This window comes from Giraffa tippelskirchi, chromosome 1 (genome assembly GCF_054371585.1).
Source record: "Giraffa tippelskirchi isolate mGirTip1 chromosome 1, T2T-mGirTip1v1.2.pri, whole genome shotgun sequence".
NCBI classification, from domain to species: Eukaryota; Metazoa; Chordata; class Mammalia; order Artiodactyla; family Giraffidae; genus Giraffa; species Giraffa tippelskirchi.
The window spans coordinates 49,270,610-49,283,180 of record NC_137275.1 but is presented as its reverse complement, the minus strand read 5'-3'; the positions used below and the strand labels follow the sequence as shown (position 1 = coordinate 49,283,180).

The 12,571-nt window shown below is 35.6% G+C and overlaps 1 protein-coding gene across 1 annotated transcript in view; it reads right to left on the bottom strand.

Moving 5' to 3' along the window:
• GNPDA2 (glucosamine-6-phosphate deaminase 2) overlaps positions 1-12,571 on the bottom strand; it is a 137,950-nt gene that overhangs the window by 79,592 nt on the left and 45,787 nt on the right. The gene's annotated exons all lie outside the window — the stretch shown is intronic.

Here is a 12,571-nt window from a genome sequence, read left to right as displayed (position 1 = left end):
CTGTTCTTTCTCCCAACTGTTTAACACTGTATTAAATGAATTGTAATTATACTTTCCTCTTATTTCACTTTCCTGTCCATTGACCTGACCATTAAGCTCAAACCACACATTTTAGATTTTTTGGTATACAATAACTCACATTAAAATGAAATTTCTTTAAATAAATGGAACATAAATAAATAAAATGTTAATTACTATATTTTTAAAGGCTAAAAATCATGTTACATGACAATGGAAGTCACTAAAAAGAAACTGCTATCAAATTAGGATTGGATGAGGCAAATGTAAATTTTTAGAAAACAAAGGGATGGGAAACACTTAAAAAGTTGTTGTATATAATATAACTTACAATTGACTCTAAGTTGTCTTCTAGTTTTAAAAAAACCTGTAACTGGAAACCATAGGGCTTTTATTTTGTATGTGGTTTATTCATAAAGAAGGCATCAAATTGCAATTGGTAGGCTTCTATATAAAGATGAGGTTTTGGTCATATATCGAAAGATTGGTGAAAGCTGTCTGTCAGTCTATTCATCTATCTGTCTCCTCTTCTGAATTCTCCATTTTAACCAGCATATTCAACTAAGTGACAAATCATGGTGATAGAAGTTATAGGGGTTCCTTCTCCCCTGATGGCTGTGGTGGCATGAGCACACTTCTGCTCCTCCAGAGTCTTTTGCATATGAATATTCTTCCAGTTTGTGCAAATGTAAAATATAATCTTTTGAGGGCAATTTTGTTTCTACCTGTATTACTCAGGAAAGAGAGACTTCTTACACAAAACTAGTCAAACTATGTATGTAGCTTTGTGTGTTTTGTTTTGTTTTGTTTTGTTCTTTGCTTTTTTCACTTAAAATTGAACTATGAGCATTCACTCATATCATTTAGTCTTGGAAAATGTGATTTTTGGATTGCATGGCATTGTGTCCAATACAGTGGATACTGTATATTTCAATTTACTTAATTATATTTAAATGTACTTAAGTAATCAAATTTTGGCCATTTAGGTTACTACAAATTTTAAATTTTAACAGTTTAAAACTGTCAGATATCTGCTGTGATTACTCTTGTGCTTATGGTCCAATTATTCCTTTGGATAAATTACTAGAGTTTGAATTGCCCACCAAATGATATGAAAAATTCTAAGGTTCTTGATAAAGGTAGCCAAAGTCCTCTAAAGAGCTTGTTCTAATTTAAATTTCTTCTAGGCAGCTTATTGCATCCTATTGAACAATAAATATTAACATTTTATAATCTTTGTCAAATTGTTAGGCCAAAATGGTGTTATTCTACTTTATGGCACATTTGGATCTAAGAGGAACATTCCCCAACATGTTTATTGATCATTTGTCATTATTCTCTTGTGAATTGCATGAATTCTACATTCTTCAAGAATATATGATTGTAGTTTATCATGTTTACTGTAAATATTTTCCATACTTTATGCTTTTTAATTTTATCATGTTTGAAAATGCACAACACTCCAACAAAGCTAGAAATATAGAAATTTCAACGTTACTATTTAAGCACCAGACTTATAAAAAAAATAAGGAAACATTTAAATTATTAAAGGGCTTGCTTGTAATTAACTAAAAGTAAATCAAACAATCTTTAAATTACTTGATTAAACTTTTTTGAGTTTTAAGGACCACCATAAAAAGTTGAAAAAAATGATGACTGATTATGACTTTGCTATAGGAAGATACTACTTTTGTAGTATGGAATGTGATTACTCTCTTGAAAAAGAAAATCAGAGTAGTAAGTTTATTTTTCTTTGTCATTTAACCATCCAAGAAAACTTCAAACATCCATGGTGCAGTTATATCATTGACATTGGGTTGTTATGTTTTTTAGTTGTCTGTGTGATTTTATGAAAGATAAGGTCTCTTTAAGGCTGGGCATACTGCAGACAATTTTCCAAAAAAATAGTGAAAGAAAACAAACAAGCAAAAAAGACCTGTTACATTTTATAAAAGAAGCATGATACATATTTTCCAATTATATGTACACACTGCTGTATTTAAAATGGATAACCAGCAAGGACCTAAGGTATAGCACAGGGAACTCTGCTCAATATTATATAACAACCTAAATGGCAAACAAATTTGAAAAAAGGTTAAATACATATATATGTATAACTAAATAGCTTTGCTGTACACCTGAAACTATCAAGCACTGTTAATCAGCCATACTCCAATATAAAATACGAAGTTTTAAAAAAAAGTAAATCTCAGCAGAAATGTAATCACTTTCATCACAAGAAAAAGAAGTGAGACATAAATAGATATAAGGCCTGTGTGGCACAGAGTAAATCATACATATTACATTATGCAATCAAGGTTTGGGATGTTTTAGAAGCACCAGTCATGCAAGTTTACCTGGTTCAAAAAAAAAAAGAGAAATCTAGAAAAGGAACTTTGAAAAATCGCTGTGAGTTACTGAAATTTTAATATAGTAGAAACTTTTTAAAAAGGATTTTTTGGGGAAGTTTTTTTTTTTTTTACTGTACTCACATGGAGGTACAGAAACTTTTCTAACAATCTGTTGAAGGTTTGTTTTTCTTCTTATGGAGGCTAGCCCCATCCTCTGCTGCCACACTGCCCTTGTGCAGATGTTTTATATGCGAATGCATGAGCTTTCACTTAAGGCAGGTTTACTGTCATCTCTTATCTCATGTCCTTGTGTCTTGCTCTACCTTTACTGCTTTTCCTGTAGTTTGGAATGAAACAGCTGCCACAAACTTGTCTGAAACCTGGTTTAAGCTTTCAGAGCTTCTGAGGCCAACACAGAACATATGAGAGAAAAAGAGGGGCAGCTACTTGTTTTCAATGGAAGTTCACTCATTTGAATTTGAAATAGCAAAGTCAGATTCAGGAAAGGAGCAAAGAAAAAAAGCTATCTCACAAGTAAAGAATTGGCATTCAGAAAATTGATCATTGGGTGAATTGGATTTGTAACACTTTTAAAAAATTGGGGTAAAATTGACATAAGGTGAAATTCCCAGATCTTAAATAGACAGATTGGTAAGTTTTGATAAGTATTAACACACAGCAGAATCCTTAACATAAAATTGGATAAAGAAGAATTTATGGATTTGAGTGGGAATGATGAGAACTTGCTATTAGCATTGTTCCTAGAAGTATGGAAAAAATGGTGGTCTGTGCCAAATGAAGTTGAAATGCCAAAATTGCCATGCAAATGTGGAGAAAGAGACTAAAGGCTCAGAGGAGTAGGAATAGTGGAATGGATATACTATGTGTGGCCAAAAAAACCTTCCAGATGATTACGTTCCATAGGTAAGCTCAGAAGACACTCCATTCACTAAGGCCATGAGGAATGTCCTGGTGAGTGCATTAGCTTCCCTAAAAATGTTCACTGGTAACTCCCCTGTAGCCAGGACTTCGTGTAGGTTAAGACATTAACAACTAAGCTCCCTCATGACCATGGTGATGAGAGGATTCTGAAACAAAGAAAGGTAGATGGTGGTGCTTAACCATTAGCAGTTAGAGTATCAATTATTGTAGTCACTGTAGTGACAGCCTAGGGAGCTTGACACAAAAAGTTGGGAAAAGGTTACTTGAATATAGCATCACAAAGGGAAAAACATGTGGGCATCCAGTAAGAGTACTGGTAAAACGTATATAAAGAAAATGAGAATGGACAAGCAGGAGGCTGAGACAGTCACCTAACACAAATTCTCTATTTTCAGAGCAGGAATCCACTGAAGAAGTCATCAAGCCTTGAGGCGAAAGTATGCTGAAACACAATTCAAATACCTACTATACTTACTCTTCTAGTCCTTCAATATTCCATTTACTCACACAGTGACACACAAGGTAAAGGGGCATACGCAGGCACTTGAGAACTCTCGGATAGAGGGTCTCAGTTGACCTTAATACTCTGTCACCATGGCCCCCTGTTAGAGTAGAGACATGTGAGACCGGGTGAAAAATGAAATGTTGACCAAGGTCCAGCTTATGATGGGACCAAACTCACCTCACAGTCACTCCCTGAATATATAATTGGAACTGACATACATGGCAGTTGACATTGTCATATATTGGGTCTATGGTCTGTGGGTTAATAACCAAATGAAATGCCCCCTCCCCAGACAAGATAGTAAATCAAAAACAATAGACTATCATAGGAGATGGAATATGGATGGAGGAGGTTAGAGCTTCTATTTGGGACTAAAAAATGAAGGGGTGGTGATACTCCAGTTAGTTAATCAGTTTGTCTGCATGCTAAGTCGCTTCAGTCATGTCTGACTCTTCTTGACTCTATGGACTTTAGCCTTCCAGGCTTCTCTGTCCAGGCAAGAATACTGGAGCAGGTTGCCATGCTCTCCTCCAGGGGATCTTCCTGACCCAGGGATCGAACCTGTGTCTCTTATGTCTCCTGCATTGGCAGGTGGGTTTTAGCCACTGCAGGAACTAGATGGATACTGTGCATCACTGAAAGTTCAAGTAAATTGTGGCTTCCATATGTATGACACACTACTGCCCACTTAGTGCTGCAGTAAATTCATTCTGAATTTCTAGAAATGAGAAGTCTTATCTAATAAAAAGTCTTACAAATAAAGGGATGGTCCTGATTGTATTAATGACTTGTTTTGATGGTTGACAAATTCCTTTTGTATGCTCAGAAAAATGTTATTCACCTCTTTTCTACTTTCTAAAACACCTTTCACTACTTTCTTGGCAGGCATTTAGAACACATGCACATAAACCATATGTGAAAAATGGAATAGTGTGCTCTGTATTAATTTTCTAGGCAGCAATTAGTTAAGGTTATATTTGTTCTCATAAAACTGCTGAACTACTGCTCAGGATTGGCTCAGTTTTGATGGAACTGATTGATTTCCTGGCAATATTTTCCATTTTTCTACCCCATGCTGATAGCACCTGAGTCAGAAATATGCTCGGCATTGTTTTCATTCTTGACACTTAATAGTTGTGACCATGTTAATTACCATGCTGTCGAATTGCACAATGGGGACACTCTAGTACAGAGAGTGATTACAGTCTTGCCTTCTTCAGGAAGACTTTATTGGAAACTGTGTGCAATTTGTAATTAAAGTTCTAGTCATCCTTGATAAATGTATCTTTTTCTAGTATAAAAGTCTATTGCACTTTCATCTTGGTTAAATATTTTTGCAAGTTAGGTGTATCTGGGGATAGGATCCTAAGAGTCTCATGTTCTATGGTTTGTGACAGGACTTAAAAATAACAACATTGAAACTGTTCCTTATTCTTATAAAACCTTTAAATACATGAAATAAAATGCATTCATTATAAAAATAATTTGCATCTTTGTATTTAAAATATATTTTGTTCAAGACTACACAAAACAAAGGGCTTCACCAGTGGCTCAGATGGTAAAGAGTCTGCCTGCAATGAAGGAGACACAGGCTCAATCCCTGGGTCAGGAAGATCCCCTGGAGAAGAAAATGGCAACCCACTCCAGTATTCTTGCCTGGAGAATTCCGTGGATGGAGGAGCCTGGCGGGCTACAGTCCATGGTATTGCAAAGAGTCCAACATGACAAAACAAAATTATACAATTAAGTGGATTCTTATAAAATGCAAAATGAACAACCAGGAAATCATGTCCACCATCAGTGACTAAACCCTGGATCACCCACCATACCTGCCCCCAAAGTAAGCCCTCTTTGACTTTCATGACATAGACTTTCTTTTCTTTGTATTTTTTTTTTCCCCACTGAAGCACAAATCTCTAAACGTCGTATTATAGTCTTACCTGTTGTGGAACTTCATATAAATCAAACCATACAATAAATCTTTAATTTTTTATGACTTCTCTTGCTCAGTGTTCTGTTTGTGAGACTCGCCTCTGCTTGTTGATATATTTAGATTTAGCTGGTTCATTTTTATTGATATATTCTATTGCTTGAATACTCCACAATTTGCTATCCACTTTATGTTGGTAGATATTTGGGCTTTTTCCAGTGTGAGGTGTTTGTAAACAGTATGTAGATGTCTTTTGCTGCATATGTGCACACATTTTTTTAGTATATACTTTGCAGTGGAATTCTTATTATACTGTGTACATATATACAACTTAGCATCTGACTCCAAACTGTTTTCAGAGTGATTGTCCCATTTTATTGTTTCATCAGCAATGTATGGCAGTTCCCGTTGGTTTACACTCTTGCTAACCTTACTTTTAGCCATTTGTGTGTTTTTAATATCTCTTTGTGATTTTAATTTGCATTTTCCTGATTTTTCTAAGACAAAATATTTTTGTATATTTATTTGTGACTAATATGTCTTTGTGAGGCAACTTTTGCACTCTTACTTGTTTTCTCTTTGAATTGACTAGCTTTCCCTTTTTGATTTGTAAGAGTTCTTTGATATTCAGATGTGTGTGTTTGTGTGTGTGTCACATCTTCTATACATTGGTTTGCCTTTCAATCTCTTGATAGTATCTTTTAAGGAATATGAGTTCTTAATTTTTATGTAGTTCAATTTTTAAAACTTTTTCTTTATGTTTACTACTTTTTGTGTCTTATTTAAAAAACTTGTTCCTACAGTAAGGTACGGAGAAGGCAATGGCACCCCACTCCAGTACTCTTGCCTGGAAAATCCCATGGACGGAGGAGCCTGGTGGGCTGCAGTCCATGGGGTCGCTAAGAGTCGGACACGACTGAGTGACTTCACTTTCACTTTTCACTTTCATGCAGTGGAGCAGGAAATGGCAACCCACTCCAGTATTCTTGCCTGGAAAATCTCAGGGACAGGGAAGCCTGGTGGGCTTCCATCTATGGGGTCGCACAGAGTTGGACACGACTGAAGCGGCTTAGCAGCAGCAGCAGCACAGTAGGGTAAGGAAGATATTCTCTTATATTATTGGTATATTCTGAAAATTTATAATTCCTTTATGTTTATATCTACATACCCCTAAGTTTTCATATTTATATATAATGTGAGATAGAGGTATATCTTGTTTTTTTTCTCATATTTTATCCAGTTGTTTCAGGGTTGCTTATTGAAAAGTCTGCCTTTCCCACATTGGTTTACTTTGCTACCATGATTTTGAATTAAATGTTCATATATGTATGAATTCCTTACTGGGATCTTTTAAAATCATTAAAGTTGTCTGTTTGTATGTGTGTGTGTGAAAGTCACTCAGTCGTGTCCAACTCTTTGCAACCCCATGGACTGTAGCCTGCCAGGATCCTCTGTCCATGGACTTCTCCAGGCCAGAATACTGGAGTCGGGAGCCTTTCCCTCCTCCAGGGATTTTCCTGACCCAGGGATTTGAACCAGGGTTTCCTGCATTGCAGGTGGATTCTTTACCAACTGAGCTATGATATCCTGACATTAATATCACACTTAAAATTAAATGTTGTTTTAAAGTAAGTGTTCACATCATGTATTAAAGCAAATCTTTCCCCTTCTTCTATTTTGAATAGTATATTGACCTTTCTAAGTTTATTGCAGTAAATTTAAATTTTAGAATAGTTTATAAAGTTGCACTCACAAATACCTACTCCATTGTAATTGTATTGATTCTGTGGAAGTTTGAGGAGAGTTGAAATTCTCATAATATCAGATCTTCCCATGAATAAGCGTGCTAATCCCTACATTTATCTAGGTCTTCTTTAATTTTTCTCAATAATGTTTTATTGTTTTATATATAGAGGTCTTACACACCTACCATTAGATTTGCTATATTTCATGATTTTGATGTTCTGTGTTGTGCTCATTAACATTTTTATTTTCTGATAAATTGTTGTGGGAATTTATGAAAATACAGTAGATCATTCCATGTTGAATTTATAATCATTAACTTTTCTAAAAATAAAAATGTTTATATGTGGATTGTTTTATATTTTCTCTGTATACTGTCACATTATAGAATAGTATGGACTAACGGTTAAGGTGATAAGTTCTAGAAGTCGACTCTCTGAGTTCCAATTCTAGCTCTGCCACTTTGTGGGCAGGTCTTTGGTAGGCTATTTAAACTTTTCCAGTTTTGTTATCTTATCTGTTAGAAATGCTGTAATGATAGAATCTAGTTCATGAGAATTTTGTGAGTTTTATTTTGGTGTTGACCTGGGAGATCTTCCTGAGGAAGCTAATTAGTAATAATTAGGAGCCCAGGAATGGAAACTAAGAATTTATCTATATATATTTAAATAAAAAATTTTAGAGAAGTTTTCAATTTATAAACAAATTGCAGAGGTAATACATAAAGTTCCCATATACCACACATCTGGTTTTCTCTGTTACTTATATCTTAATGTTAATATTTATTTCTGTGCCAGGATTCCATCTAAGATACACATAATGTTTCGTTGTTATGTCTCTTTAGGCTTCACTAGACTGTGACAGCTTCTCAGATTCTTTTTGCTTTCGATGACCTTGACAGGTTTGAAAGTACTGGTCAGGTATTTTGTAGGATGTCCCTCAATTTGAGTTAGGCTGATCTTTTTCTCATGCTTAGACTAGCACTATGCATTTTGAGGAGGAAAACCACAAAGGTAAAATATCACTCTCATCACATCATATCTAGGGTGAAAGTGTTGGTTGCTAAGTCATGTCTGACTCTTTGCGACCCCATGGACTGTAGCCTGCCAGGCTCCTCTGTCCATGGAATTCTCCAGACAAGAATATTTCCTATAGTTAGTGTTAACTTTGTCTAGATACTGTTTGTCAGGTTTCTTCACTGCTAAGTTACTTTTCTTCCTCTTTTCATACTGTTTTTGTTGAAAGGAAGTCACAATTGCTGTCTACACTTCGGGAGTGGGGAGTTGTACTGAACCTTCTTTGAGGACACAGTATCCACATGAATTATTTGAAATTCTTCCACATGGAAGATTTGTCTCTTCTTCCTCATTTATTTATTCAACCATTTCTTTATATCTATAGGAACTCAGAAGTATTTATTTTATATTTTGGGCTATAATCCAATACTATTTTATTTATTTTGTTCAAATTGTTCCAGCTTTGGCCATTGGGAGGTCCTTTAATCCAGTCTTGTGTCTCTTTGAGTGATATACCACCATCAGTAAAGGTTTCCTTTTTCTTTTTTTCTTTTTGAAACTTCACATAAAATGTGAAAATTTTAAAATGCCTGTAGTGGAGAATAAGAGCAACAATAAAACAATAAGCCCTGAAGGAATTCTAAAGGGGAGAGGCTTTATTTTCTGCAGAAAGGTAAAGTGAGGGAACATTTAATTACCTTATAATATATGATGTACTATATCTTAGTTGTTAGAATTAGTACCACTAATCACAATTCAAAGAGAAATGGACAAGAGCTTAGGAATTTTTTTTGAATATGTAGTTGTGAGAGTTTAGAATTTGCCTAGGCAATCTTCCTCTGTTACACTAAAAAAAAAAAAAAAAAAGAGGTTTTAAGGTAACAGTAGGAGGAACTAATTTTTAGCGCAAACTTAAACAATGTTTCTGGCACTTCGATTGTGTTATATCATTTGCACAATAGCCATCTTCCTAGATTTTCTCTGCTCAAAGGGTGGGGAGTAAACTCAACAGTCTGTTGTCCTCATGCTACACTGAGATTCTATGAACCATCAAAAGCCAACTGAAGAATTTCAGAAAGCAATAAACATTAGTTATTGTTATAGAAAGAAGTCAAGTCATATCCAAATTCTATAGTAATGACTTTCTTGCTACTTTGCTACTCCTGTTTGTAAATTTCTAATAATAAGCAGTAAATTACAAAGAATATGGTATAGAACACAGCTTGTTCCAAGTATATCGATTGTAAAGTGTCCTTTTCTGTCTAGTTATCAAGAGCACACCTCTAACTTCTGTAGTCTAACCCACTGCTGCTGATAAACATGATTCACCAGTAAAAAGAGTGGTTCTCTGGACCTTTGACTCATGTGATACATGATGCTCGGCGAATCCAACTGGGGTCAATCTGTTTTCTCTGCTATGCTTCTGACCTTAGATTATCACCTGTATTTGGTTCAAGTAATGAGAACCAAAGAGAGAGGATTCTCAGGTAGAATCATACAGTTATTTTCCCCTAGAATTTAAGATATATCAGGGACTAGTTATATTATTACCAGTCAAGGCAGGGAACCTTGGTTTCCAAGTCTCTTTTCTGTCCTGATAATAATTCCAGTCTCTTGCTTCTGACTTGGATCTCAGAATAACAGAGGTTCTGGAGCTCCTGAAATATTTTCAAACCCCCCAAACATGCATATTTTCCCTAGGAAGGATTTTTTGACCCACATTTAGAGACATGAGTACCCAGCTGCATTTTAATGAGTGTTTTTAACACAATGTCTATAATGTTGGTATATTCATTTCCTATGACAGTCTTAATAAATTACCACTTAATTTGGTGACGTAAAACAGCAGACATTTATCCTCTCGGTCTGGAGTCTGAGTCTGAAATCATGGTGTTGGTGGTGCTGTGCTTTCTGTGAATGCTCCCAGGGGAGAATCCTTTCTTGCCTCTTTCTAGTGTCTGGTGGCTCCTGGAATCTCTGACATTCTTTGGTTTATAGCTGTACTGCTCCAGTCTTTGCCTCGTCTTTGCATGGTCTTCTTCTCTGCGTGTCTCTTTGTGTATCTCTGTGTTTTCTCTTCTTATAAGGTCACCAATCATGGAATTTAGGGACTTCCTCAATCCAGTGTGACTTCATTTTATACCTTAACTGCGAAGACCTTATTTCCAAATAAGGATACATTCCAAAGTTCTGGTAAGACATGAATTTTTGAGTACGCTATTCAACCTTTTGTGCTTGATTATTTCTTTTCTTAGTGGAAAGCAAATTAGGAGAACAATCAGGAGCTGGTTAACGAAACTTATGAGAGTGTACATGGAAAACAATGAGAAATACTGCTGACAACCTAACGGTGAGGGAAAGGTTGAAACTGTAAAGTACACTGAGGATATTGTGTGCACATTACATCCGAGTCCCACAATATATGTACATAAAGAATATGTTTATGTGGAGCGTTGTCCGATTACTAGTTCTTAGAGAGCACTTTATAAGTATTAACTTAACTTTCCTTAATGAAACACTTTACTTTTCTGTAAAGCAAAATATTCCTAACAAAGTTTTGATTTTCTGTTAATCTCATTTACTCATCTAAAATATACCTCCTTAGGAAACAAATATGATGCATATGTTATTCCCAACATCAACTAGCATGATTTATCAATAATATGAAGTATTTATGAAACATATCCTAATTAATTAGAGGATTCTATATTGTGATAGTTAAGAGGGCAAGCTCTGGTAACAAACTGTCTGGATTTAAAGCATGGCTTTACACTATTAGCTGTGCTTTAGTTTCTTCATCTGTAAAATGGCAAATGTAATAGTACCTATTTTATAAAGTTGTTCTCAGGTTTAAAGTATATAGATATATATCAGTGCCTGTATAGGTATGTGTGTGTATATATAAATACATGTATATATGTGTGTGTATGTATTTTATAATAAATACAAATTATACAAGTAATTATATGTTTGCTACTCTAAGTTCTAAGTGTTTCATTGAATCATGTCATATAATATTCACAACTAACCCTTGTGTTAGTATCATTTTTATATCTCTGTTCTGTAAATGAGAGAAAATGATATTATCTCCCAAAGAGGTAAGTAATTCGCCAAAACTCTTAGTTAGAATACTAATCTAGGCAGTCTAGTTTGAAAGCCCACGCCATTAATTATTACAGAATATTGTCTTACTATTTAATAGGTAATTTTAAAAAAAATTCTAGGTAATTAAAGAGCATTCATGATTCAGTAAGTCTTTGCTCTGATTCCTAATAGTTTGATTTGTTCATAAACCTCTCAAATTTGTGTTGTTCCTTAATATAGGTTGGGCTTCCCTTGTGGCTCAGCTGGTAAAGAATCCACCTGCAATGTAGGAGACCAGCATTTGGGCCCTGGATTGGGAAGATCCCCTGGAGAAGGCAAAGGCTACCCATTCCAGTGTTCTGGCCTGGAGAATTCCATGGACAGAGGATCCTGGCAGGCTACAGTCCATGGGGTTGCAGAGTCAGACACAACTGAGTGACTTTCACTTTCACTTTGGTGTAGGTCGCTGTATTAGTTATCTTGTTGTTGTTGTTTAGTCTAAGTCATGTCTGACTCTTTACTGCTGAGCCACCAGGGAAGCCTCATTCTATTGCTACCTAACAAATTACCCCAAATCCCAGTGACTTAAAAGAACAATAATTGTTGACTATTGCTGACCATTTACATGGATCAGGAATTTGGAACAATTTGGCTTGGCAGGTTCTGGTTCAGGCCCTCTTATTAGATAGCAGTCAGATGTGAATTGGGGTGAAGGTCATCTGAAACCCGGACTAGACCTGGAGGGTCTGTTTCCATGGTGGTTCAGTCTGGTGGCTGGCAAGTCAGTGCTCACTGTTGAAGGGAGAAGGGCTCAGTCCCTCTTCATGCTGGGCTCTGCACAGGGCTACTCAAGTGTCCTCAACATGGAGCTGGATTATTCCAGAGTAAATGATCAAAGAGGCCAGTGAAAAAGTTCCAATGACTTTTATGGCCATGGCTTGGAAGTCGAAAGTCTTCTTTAGTTTTGCTGCATTCTTCTGAT